Source organism: Typopeltis vanoorti, chromosome 10 (genome assembly GCF_054136105.1).
Source record: "Typopeltis vanoorti isolate ZY-2024b chromosome 10, IOZ_Tvanoo_1.0, whole genome shotgun sequence".
NCBI classification, from domain to species: Eukaryota; Metazoa; Arthropoda; class Arachnida; order Uropygi; family Thelyphonidae; genus Typopeltis; species Typopeltis vanoorti.
This window is the reverse complement of record NC_143558.1, coordinates 122,752,470-122,765,033: the sequence shown is the minus strand read 5'-3', so window position 1 is coordinate 122,765,033 and position 12,564 is coordinate 122,752,470. Positions and strand designations below refer to the sequence as shown.

Sequence of the window (12,564 nt, the reverse complement as noted above, 5' to 3'; positions counted from 1 at the left end):
TCATGAAAATCAAAACCTATAGACGGGCCACATCCGGCCCATGGGCAGTGCTTGGACAGCCCTGCTTTAATGTATAGATTTTCTCATGCGTGCTGTGCACCCGAAGAAATCTTCTAAGAAGATGTAACTAGTTGTGCAATTTATTTAAATTAAAATTAAAACAGTGTGTTTATTTTTTTATCTCTTGGCTTATAGTAATTTAATCTGTTTCAAAAATATGTCTCTCTGCTGAGTAAATCAATTATATCATATATAATTAATAAAAATAAAAAAAATTCTTAGCCCACTCACAGTATGAAAGCCATTTCTTAAATTTAAGCCCTTTGTGAGTGAGACTGACATTAAAAAAATGTTGCAAAAAGAAAAATGTCCAAAGTTGCAAAACAACTGAAGAAAACAACAAAACACTGAAAACATATCAGTCAAGAAATTTATTTATTAATCTGCTGCAATTGGTTCAGTTTTCAAGTTGCACATAAATCAGTTTTGAAAGTAAACTTCAGTAATGTTAAATTTGTTAAATTTCATTTGTTAGAAGTAGTGGAAAATATTTGTCCAGAGAAATTAATAATGATATAAGACATTATTGGAAAGAATTTGTTAAAACAGCTTTTGAAACACATAAAACAAATGAAAGATTTTAATGTGGCACTGGATGATTGATGTAAATGACACGGCCTGATTCATTATCTTCATATGTTTAATCAATAATTTTTTTATCAGCTTTAAGTTTTAATAAGGGAATACCATAAGTTGACATATAAATACAAAATTAATAATGGAAAAACTTAGTAAAAAGATTATTTAATACTATAATTTTTGCCTGTGTGTCATAGGCATCTTCAGTACATTTTAAGCTCAAATTAAACAATAACTGACAATTCCAAAAAGTGCCACCTAAGTAGTTAGTGTAAGATAACTAAAAAGGTCAATAAATTTCCTAACAACCAAAAAAAAAAAAAAAATTATATATACAATAAAAAGTTAGGAAAGATTAGCTGATTTATAAATGTACTATCTCCCATAAAGGGGATACACTTAAACCATCGGATCTGTTTAAGTTAGGAGAATGAAGTAAAGTTTCACATGTTTCTTTATAAAGCCATTCCATGAGGAGCCGACTTTTGTGAAGGACTGTTGTCTTTTTCCAATGAACTCTATGATGGTATGTTCTGCAAGTCCAGACTGTTCAGGTTCAAGGTATTGAATATAAGACTGGTGTTCTTTTAGCCGAATAGAGGCAGATCTTCCTGTTTGTCCGAAATAAGATAATCCACAAGAGCAAGGAATCTGGTAGACACCTGGATAATTAAGATGTGGAAGCTTGTCCTTAGGAGAAGTGAGAAAGGTGGAAATTTTTCTGAATGGTCGAAAGGCAACAAAAATATTCAGTGGTTTTAAAACTTTTGCTATACATTCACTAATGCCTTGTACATAAGGGATAGGAATGTGCATTATTTCTTCTATATTTGAAGAGGAAGACATTAAAACTACTCAAAACTCTTTTGATGAAGAAATTCTTATATCCATTAGGTAGAAAGGAAATAGTAATATATTGCAGTTCTTTCTGTAATAGATCGTCTGAAGAACAAAAGGAGTGGGCCCGATGAACCAGCGTTTTAATAGTTCCTGCCTTTTGACTGGGATGGTGATGAGATTCAGCATGGATATAATGGCCTGTATGAGTTCTTTCTATAGACTGAGAAATGTAGATTACAATTTGGTTGGCAAAGAATTAAAAGATCTGAAAAGGCTAACTGCTTATTTGATTCTACTTCTAGGGTAAACCGGATCCTTGGATGAAGTGCATTTCACTTAGTAAGAATCTGTTGAAGTTCATCAGAAGAGCCATTCCATATAGCAAAAATGTCATCGACATATCTGGAACCGATGATTAGGTCTGGGAGAAATGTTCTCAAAGATATGCTGTTCAAAATGTTCCATAAAGAAGTTGGAGATAACAGGAGAAAGAGGATTGCCAATTGCTGTTCCTTCAATTTGTTGATACAACTTATTTTTAAAGGAAAAATAACTAGAATGTATTACAAAATCAAATATGTTTACAATGTCTGAAGGAAATACCTGTTGCAGTAATTCATTGCTTTCAGATAAAGGAACATTTGTAAATAAAGAAACATCTAAACTGATCATAATATCCGAAACATCCAAATGAAGATCTGAAATTTTATTTTTGAAATCCAAAGTATTGTTTATATAAGTATCAGTTCTTTTAGTTGAAGAAGTTAAATGCACTTCATCCAAGGATCCAGTTTACCCTAGAAGTAGAATCAAATAAGCAGTTAGCCTATAATAAATTCAATTTAATCCTTTATCCAAGTGTAAGCAAATAAAGTTTGCACCTGAAAATATCTTCAGGACTGAGGTAAGGTGGTGCAACTTGCAGCAAAGGTGGACTAAGATCTCATCACTCCTTGTCTCAGTATCTCCCATAATGCAAAGCACATCTTCTTGCAGACATGTATAATGCTATACATTAAGGTAAGGTCCACTACTCAGACCGGTTTCGACCTTTATTGAGGTCTCATCAGTGGGAGGCAAATCCAGAAGTGGTGATACCAAGGCAGAAGCAATAGGAGAGGTCATATTTACCTTTACGAGTTGTCAACAGGTGTACCACCTTATTATTAATTTACTCTGGATTAAGAGAAAGCTGTTGGAAGTTTATTTTGCACTTGGTTAGACTATAATAAATTTAGTTTAATTCTTTATCCAAGTGTAAGCAAACAAAGTTTACACCTGAAAATATCTTCAGGACTGAGATAAGGTGGTGCAACACTTAGGCAACTCGCAGCAAAGGTGGACCAAGCTCTCGTTACTACTTGTCTCGGTATCTCCCGTAATGCAAAGCACATCTACTTGGAGACATGTATAATGCTATACATTAAGGTAAGGGCCACTACCCAGGCCCACTTTGCTTACATTTGGATAAAGGATTAAACTAAATTTATTATAGTCTAACCAAGTGCAAAATAAACTTCCAACATCTTTCTCTTAATCCAGAGTAAATTAATAATAAGGTGGTACACCTGTTGACAACTCGTAAAGGTAAATATGACCTCTCCTATTGCTTCTGCCTTGGTATCACCACTTCTGGATTTGCCTCCCACTGATGAGACCTCAATAAAGGTCGAAACCGGTCTGGATAGTGGCCCTTACCTTAATGCATTGCATTATACATGTCTGCAAGGAGATGTGCTTTGCATTATGGGAGATACTGAGACAAGGAGTGATGAGAGCTTGGTCCACCTTTGCTGCGAGTTACCTAAGTGTTGAACCACTGTACCTCAGTCCTGCAGATATTTGCAGGCGCAAACTTTGTTTGCTTACATTTGAATAAAGGATTAAACTAAATTTATTATAGTCTAACCAAGTGCAAAATAAACTTCGAAGCAGTTAGCCTTTTTATATCTTTTAATTCTTCGCTAACCAAATTGTAGCCTACATTTCTCAGTCTATAGAAAGAACTCATACAGGCCATTATATCCATGCTGAATCTCATCACCATCCCAGTCAAAAGGCAGGGACTATTAAAACACTGGTTCATCGGGCCCATTCCTTTTGTTCTTCAGACAATCTATTACAGAAAGAACTGCAATATATTACTACTTCCTTTCTACCTAATGGATATAAGAATTCCTTCATCAAAAGAGTTTTGAGTAGTTTTAATATGTCTTCCTCTTCAAATACAGAAGAAATAATGCGCATGCCTATCCCTTATGTAAAAGGCATTATTAGTGAACCTATAGCAAAAGTTTTAAAACCACTGAATATTTTTGTTGCCTTTCGACCGTTCAGAAAAATCTCCACCTTTCTTATTTCTCCTAAGGACAAGCTTCCACATCTTAATTATCCAGGTGTCTACCAGATGTCTTGCTCTTGTGGATTATCTTATTTTGGACAAACAGGAAGATCTGCCTCTATTCGGCTAAAAGAACACCAGTCTTATATTCAATACCTTGAACCTGAAAAGTCTGGACTTGCAGAACATGCCATCATCACTAGACATAGAGTTCATTTGAAAAAGGCAAGAGTCTTTCACAAAAGTTGGTTCCTCATAGAACGGCTTTATAAAGAAACACGTGAAACGTTACTTCACTCTCCTAACTTAAACAAATTTAATTTTTTTTTTTTGGTTGTTAGGAAATTTATTGACCTTTTTAGTTATCTTACACTAGCTACTTCGGTGGTGCTTTTTCGAATTATCAATTATTGCTTAATTTGAGCTTAAAATGTACTGAAGATGCCTTCAGTACATTTTAAATTATACTATTAAAAATTATACTATTAAATAATCTTTTTACTTGAGTTTTTCCATTATTTATTTTTACCGGTTGAAGATTTATACAATCTGTAGACTATAGTATACATGGACAACTACAGTTGAAAACTTTTTAAAAATATTTGCCAATCTACTGAAAAGTTACAATTACATTTTGAAAACTTGGTTGGAATCAGAACAGTGATGTTGCAAGAAATATGATTGGTAAAAACATTGTGGTTCTGGATAGAATAATCAAGAAAATGATAGATAATTCTGAATTTCCGATTGGAATTTACTGCATTGTGCATCAGGAAGCTCTGTTGGAAAGTACTGGATCTCCAACACATAATGAACATGGTTATTTCAACTGTAAATTTTATGAGATCACATGGCCTTAATTGTCATATGTTTCAATGGTTATTTTGAAAATGTAAGTATTACATCTTTGTATTTAGAAAACTGAATACAAAGATGTAATTTGCATCTTCATATTCAGTGAGATGCCTTAGTCGTGGCACAGTATTATATTGTTTCTTTAAACTGCATCATGATAATTGATATGTGTATGACAGAAAAAGAACCTAGTAAAATACTGTAAGATATGATTGACTGTTTGATCTTGCAATTCTTACAGATATTTCTAGTGATTTAAATGCTTTTAATTTAAAACTACAAGGAAAAAGAATATTTCTGTCTAATTTGAATACTGACATTTCAGAATAGGTTATTATTATTTAAATCATAGCTTGAGCAAGACAGTGACATTCACTTTGAATGTTGTACTGTTCTAAAAGAGAATGAAAAGTCTGGTATACTTGAAAAGTCTCATTCCCAATGAAACAGTTCTCTTATTTAAAAGGACTGTTCCATTGGGATTGAGAAACCAAATGGGAAACTTAGGTTTATCTTAGATTGCAGAGTTGTAATATATTGGTCTCCATAAATTAAGAAACAAAGTGATACTTGATAGTTAGGAAGATTGGAATGGGTGGGAACATATGAATGTCAGGTACATTATGTAAAAAGTGATGCTCAGTGTCTGGTTATCGTATGCAAATGACTAGCTCTGTTAGCAGTATATACAAATGACCATGGCATAAAATAGTTGTTTTGGAATGATTTTCCATTTCATGTCTGAAGTGAGAAGACATTTTGTGATAGTAAAATTCTTCTGTATGGCTGCACGACATTATTTAACTGATGAATTCAGGTTGCGAGCCAACATGACTAGAGGCCAACCAAAGTCAGGCAGCTGGAGGATTGCATATGAATCGTTCTGTGGAACCATTCCAATAGTCACAACTAGCATCCCAGAGATACAGTGAAGAAAAGCCATGGGGCTAACTACAGTGGATGACTGATATCTCTGATTATCTGCTCGCTGAAACAGGAGTGCCACCCTGAATCAGCTATGATGATCTGACCATGCATTGGATACAGGAAGACTAGTATCTGCTTCTACCATGTGCAGAAGGCTTCAAGAAGGTGGTCTTTATGCTAGGTAATTGTAGTCTACATGTCCCTCTCCCCACTCCACAGGAGAAAACATATGAAATGGACCAGGCTCCATGTCATTTGGATCTAAGACCAATGGGAGTTGGTATTTTTTTTTTACAGATAGTCCTGATTTGTCCTTCAAAAGCGATACCAGATGTGCTCTGATCTGGAGAAAAAACCAGGGATATGTTATCACCCCCTCTAATATCCTTGAAAGGGACACTTATTATTAACATCTGACCTCCATGGAGTCAGAGACTCATCATGGGAGAATACTCTCCACTTATTGTGGAGACTTTGGTAATTGGGGGAGGCATCTTGTTGGATGGACGCACCAATCCATATGTGCTTTCTACTGTAATCATGAATTCATCAACTGAGGTCCTGGATCCCTATAGTCATCGATATGCAAGTTTGATAGGGGAAATGTTTACCTGGCAAGATAATGCTTGTTCTCATCATGTGAAGCTTTTGTACTAATATCTTCAAGGAGAGACTGTTGTATGTATTGAATGGTCAGTCAGTCTGGTCTCCTGATTTAATCCAGTTGAGCATGTTTAGAATGCTCTAAGTAAATTGCTGCTTTCAACCCCTTCCCCAAAACCTTGAAGGAATTAGGACAGCTTTGTAGGTGCAATGGTTGTTATTACCAGCCAAGCTTCTGGATATCATTATATGAAACATCACTGTGAGGGCTGAACCATATTCTTTATCGAGGCACTTTGAAGAGCGTATTTTGACCTCCTGTTTTTGGCTGTTGTCTACATGTACCCATTTGTTATTGAATTATTCTATTTAAATACAATTTTTGTGGGTGTTTCTTTCGCTTTTCTCATCATGCTGCTTTTCACTGAATTGCATAAAAATTCAGCATTCAGTTTTTGAGTTATTGTGATTTTTCTCTTTGTTTCTTAATTTATGGAAAATAATGTAGTTAGTTACTGAACTTGTTGATTTTCCTTTATGCAAAATTGAGGAATTGTTAATAAGTTTGAATGGAGTAGATTGCTCTTCAAAACTTGATTTGAATTCAATTTATTTTCATATTCCTTTACTTCCAAAGATCCAGCTGTTGGAGACTTAGTATTGTTAGATGATAAGTCCAAAGGAATAATAAGGTAGGCAACTTAGGAAGAAGAGCATTAGGATTTCTTAGAATAATATAGAAATTTTCTCTAGAAAATTGTAAGATACAAAACATAGAGCATCCAACAAACTTCTTGGAGTGCATTCTGATAGGATCAAAAAGTACCTCCACATCAAGAGAAAAGGATTTATTAGTACATGGAGATAGCTTGAAAAAAATATTTAGAGATGAAAATAACTCAAATATTGGTTGTGAAAGGTTTACACTGTGAAGAAATGTTCAGGAAGATCACAAATTGAGAGAAAGGGACAAGAAAGCTCTGAAACGTGTCCTTCCTGAGTGCCATTATTCCTCTGCACAAATCATCACCAAGGAATTGCAGGAGTCAACAGGAATGAGTGTGGTTATGAATACCATTAGTAAAGAACTGTACAAGTTAAATTTCCATGGTTGAGATGGTGCAAAGAACGTAGTTGATGGACCTTAGACCAGTGAAATGAGTGGTATGGAGTGACAAATAATGCTAGTGTTTTTAAATCCAACTGTCATTGCTGGGTGTGGTGTATTCCAGGTGAATGGTATATGGTATGTGTTATCCCATTAAATTTGGTGGTGTCATGGTCTGGATATGGACTTAGACTGTTGATGGAAACATGAACTCCATGAAGTATGGGACATTCTAGACAACGCCTACACTTTACCAGTTTTATGGAGATGGGCCATTCTTGTTTCAGCACAACAACAACATGCTGTGCCATAAAGCACATTCCATTTCAACATGGTTTGAGGATATGGATGGGCAGAATTTGGAGTGGCCAGCTCAATGCCCCAACCTCAATCCTATAGAAGCTCTTTGGAATGAACTTGAATGTTGGATTTGGGTTAGAATGATCCAGTTTCTGTCTGAATTGACCACTGCTTTGCAGGAGGAATGGAAAATATACCTGCAACTAGTTACTAGCATCTCATTGAAAGTGGGCCAACTCCTTATTGATTTTGTAATAAATGCAGTATTGCCTAAACAGCACTGGTGTCTGGACACTTTTTTCCACATCAGGAAAAGTTTTTAAGTTTTAGATCAAGATGATTTGACCTAAATTTTGGCATCGGGAGAAGGTGTACACTGTCCCGTACTGTTACTTGTTATCTGTAAATGGATCACAAAGACAAAGCAGCATCAGATGTGATGTGAAAATCATAGATATTCAACTCAACTCTTTATACAAGTGCTGTTGTACTGTTAAACGAATCTGCTATAATTCTCCAGGAGACTAATTTGAACAACTACTGTAACAAATTTAGTATGAAAACTGACATTATGAAGACAAAAGCCATGAAAATAGGTAGGAACATGCTTTTTTTTCAATGGAGAACCTCTTGCCTGAACAGCTGAAATATGAAATATTTCAGCTGTTCAGGCAAGCACAATTTTTAATGTGATGGTAAATTAAAGTGGAAGTAGATAGTTGATCATGTAAAGCTAGCAGTATACAAAACAATGCTAAAACCAACTTATGGATCTGAGACTTGCCCTAAGAAATAGATGATTGGAAGACTTGAGACACCACGTATATAGGAGTTCTGAGAAAATTAGGTGAGTGAATGGAACTTAACATTGCTAGCACTCGGGATTGTGTAAGCAGAGCTAATCTCAGGTAGTATGGTCATATGAACAGAATGGGAGAGAACAGTTATCAAATTTTTTTTTTTTTTTAAATCTAGGATTGCATGAAAGAGAGAAAGGAAGGCTATCAGAGAACTGACAAATAAAGATTAATTTCTAAGAAACTGTGTGGAGATAGGAATAATAATGAAAGATTAATTATGTAGTACTATTATAGTATCCTGTACACAACCTTGAGGAGGATACATGTCAGAAATTGATGATGACATTATTTTTTATTTATTTATTTATTTATTTTTTCCAACTTACTTTAGTCAATTATATTTCATTTCATTTTATTTATTTTATATTCTGGTTCTTTTTCATTTTATTTATTTTATATTCTGGTTCTTTTACATTTTTTTTATTTCTTCTGTGATATTCACATTGAGTATGAGATCATGTCTCAGTCATGATATTAGTTATTCCACAGGCAGCTTATTGCTGGACTCTAGAGAGAGAGATTTTTTAATTTTGGTTATTATTATTATAGGCCCTACACTCCCATTGGAGTGAAGGGGGAATAAGTTATTTTTATTTTATTTTATTTTTTCCCCAAAATGTGAGGCCTATCCATTAAATGCTGTTAACCTATAGTTCATTATTCTTAGTACTGTGAGTTGGCTAAGGATTAGATAATTTGGAAATCCTACTTGGAGAACAAACATGGAACTTAACAAAATTAATCTTTGAGCCATTTCAGGCTTCTATTAACCTTTGCACTGCCCTTAGCTTGTATATGTCTATCATTACATGGAAGCAAAATGTCCATTGAGGTCAATACAACCTTTGGATATTACAGAAATAATATGGATATGAAGCATATGTTTTTGATATATTTTATCCATGTGGCCATTTGGTTGGTTAAGCAATGAAATTCATTTCTCAAGATATTCACAATACATCCATGCCCATAGTGGAATTTATAACTTCAGTCTGTTTGTTTGGCAAGCAAAAATTCAACTATTTGGAATCCTTTAAATTTTTTTGAGTCATCTCAGATTTCATTTCATTATGACTATTTGTTAGCATTTTTAAATTATATATTTCAATAACTTTCTGCTCTTTCTAGATGTAATTTAATGAAATTTGGGATTTAGGGCATATATCTACATGATTATGTTTTGGTTTTTGTCTGATCATTTTCATTAGCAAAAATATGGCAAAACAGTTTGAACCAATACCAGTAATCCTGCCTAGGTTGGATGGAATATAATGACATATTTTCGTGAATCTCACCAATATGATGGTTTAAATTTAAATTTTTCTTCCATAACACTGCAAGTAATGTTGCATACGGTATGCCCACATGTAGAATAAGAAGCCTGTGCTAACCAACTCTAGACCTGAGGAATTGAGAAGTCATATACCACCAGTACAAAGCACTCTGAAAAAGTATCTGGACATCATCCCAAGATACTTTTGCTGACACTGTTCACCTCTGAACAGTACAGTTCCAGAGGTCATGTTTAGTATAATGTGTTTTTCTTCTTTTCCAGATTTTATCAGGAACACTGGGATGTGTTCTTTTGTGTATTGAACCTTAAGCTCATTCATTTTTTTCTAAAATTTATAATGTTTTCTGGTGACACCTTCCACTCCTCTACTACCCTCCATGTAAAATATGTAGAGACAAACCCTGGTCATATAACAGTTAGGTTCCAGCTCACCATCATATAGTGAAGTTCATCATATAGCAGATCACTGCCTTTTTTGTAATGGTTTAATAATGTTTTTAAGCAGTCATATATGTGCATAAATGATGTAAAGTATTTATTTACACCAGATATGCAAACTAAAAATTTCAAATAATTTTCATAAATAAAAAAGTTATTCTGAATAGCTTGGCTTAAGGGAACATGCCAACCAGTTTGGTTGTCATTCTACACCATTAAATGTTTTTGCATTTCGGCAGTAAGATTGTCACATCAATGGATAACTGTAGTATTAAATATGATTATTATTATTCAGTCAAAAGACTAGTGTAGTATTTTTTTTATTTTTATAATAACTCCATATCTCTGCTTGTCAGTGAGTTCTTCAGTAACTACAAGCATTTCTATGAGTTAGAATGTTTTTTACCTATACGTTAAAGATACCAAGAAATTTTATAAACTGGGTTTTAATCCTTTTTCCCCCAAGTAAGCAAACAAGCAAGTAAGCCAAGTTTGCACCTGAAGTATTTTTGGGTCTGAGGCAACTCGTGGTAAAGATAGCATAAGCTCTGATCACTTGCCTTAGTATCTCCCATAATGCAAAACACATCTTGCAGTCATCTTGGAGTCATCTTGGAGTCATATGTGTCCTATCATATTATACCATTATACATGTATAATGGTATAATACTTGAGGTCTCGTCAGTGGGAGGCAGATCCTGAGGTGGTGATACCAAGGTTGAAATAATGCAGAACTTATAATTTTTAAGAGTTAAAACCAAGTTTATAAAATTTCTTGGTATCTTTAGCATATTTTTGTGAGTTACTTTGGTTAGTTTTGCAGTATGTCCTCTGAACTTAACTCCTTATTAACCATCATCCCAAGTCCTTAACATCATTTTCCTGGAGTCCACTTCCATCATTGTAGTACACAGCTTATAATCTGTTCATCCCAAAGTGCATCATCAACTTATGCTTTTTTTTTTACACATTACACATCTTCCTTTATACTTTTCCCATACTGTTAGTCTGTTTAAGTTATTCTACTTCCCACATTCTACCATTGAAATTATTTTATGTGTTATTAATGTACAAATTAAATAATAATGGTCCAAGTACGGAGCCTTGCAGTATAGTTCCTGCTTTTTCCCAGATTCTTCTATATCATATACTACTCTTTTGCATCTAAAAGTTATTTATTCAGAATAACTTTTTTATTTGTGAAATTTTTTGTTTGCATATCTGATGTAAATAAATGCTTTCTGTCCATCAGCCACCTTCATATCACAAACTTCATTTCTATCCCTATTTACTTTAGTTTGTGTCTAGTTTGTTTCAGTTCTATGCAGTATCACATCTACTGTTTACAAAGTCCAGCTATTTCATGGTATAGTCATTCCCTTTATCCAACTCAGCTGTCAGTCTATTATAAAAGAGTGAGTAAATTACTAAGGCATGACTTACCCTTCATGGAATCATTCCTTTTCCTGAAGTTCCTATCATATTTTTATTCATCCTTTCTTGAAATTTTCACTTAACCAACTTCTTAAATATGTCTACCACCACCATTACCCACGAAATACCAGTCAGTCTATAACTTGCTGCTTCTATTTATGCAATGGAACTTTTGCCCTCCTTTCACTCCCCTTGGGATACCATTGCTGAGACACAAACAGCATGGTTGGAGTTCCTGTCAGCTCACCTTGCACGTTCTCATAATGTGTGAACTGATATCTCATCTAATCTCATAATCATATTTGCATGTAATTTTGCCTTTCTTACCAGGCTGGTCGTTGTTCTTGTCTGTAATTTGCACTGCTTATGGGCTTGCTTGGTTTCTTCTAATATACTCTCCAAAAATGTGTTTTATCTAGCTCCTGATTCATGATGTTGCTAAGCCATTTAATTTCTTCCAGATTTTTTTTTCTGATATGGGGTAAACAGTCTGAAACTACTTCAGTTAGTTATATATAGAATTTAGTTAGATATAAAAATGGATGTCTTCCAAATCAACATGGAATTTTTTGTACATAATCATATGGCCTTTATACATAAACCTAGTTAGGTTTATGTATAAAGGCCTCACCGATTTTTGAATAATCTTGCAAATCTAAAGAACTGTGATAAAGAAGTGCTATTTTCTGCATTTGATAGATTGGTTAAGACATGTTCACTTAGTCCTAAAGTTTCATTTTCTTGAAACTGGGTGCAGATTGACCAATTTGTCCATGATAAGGGTACATTACATGCTGTAAACACCAAGAATTATCCATATCCACCATCAGTCATCCAAGTCTTTGGTTGAAAGAAATATGGAAGTTTCTAAGCTGGAGAAAAGTTGACAAATTGGAGCTTTTTATGATAGAGCAGCTCTGTCAAG

At 34.2% G+C, this 12,564-nt stretch overlaps 1 protein-coding gene across 4 annotated transcripts in view; it reads left to right on the top strand.

Annotated features, from left to right (window-relative positions):
• Positions 1–12,564, top strand: part of LOC150102755 (uncharacterized) — a 203,254-nt gene that overhangs the window by 18,384 nt on the left and 172,306 nt on the right. The window contains exon 1 of one of the 4 annotated variants that reach the window (XM_090399058.1): positions 10,814–10,922. The exons of the other annotated variants lie outside the window; for them this stretch is intronic. The gene's annotated coding sequence lies outside the window, so the exon portion shown is untranslated. Of the gene's footprint in view, positions 1–10,813; positions 10,923–12,564 lie in introns of those variants that run through there. 4 annotated transcript variants of the gene reach the window in all.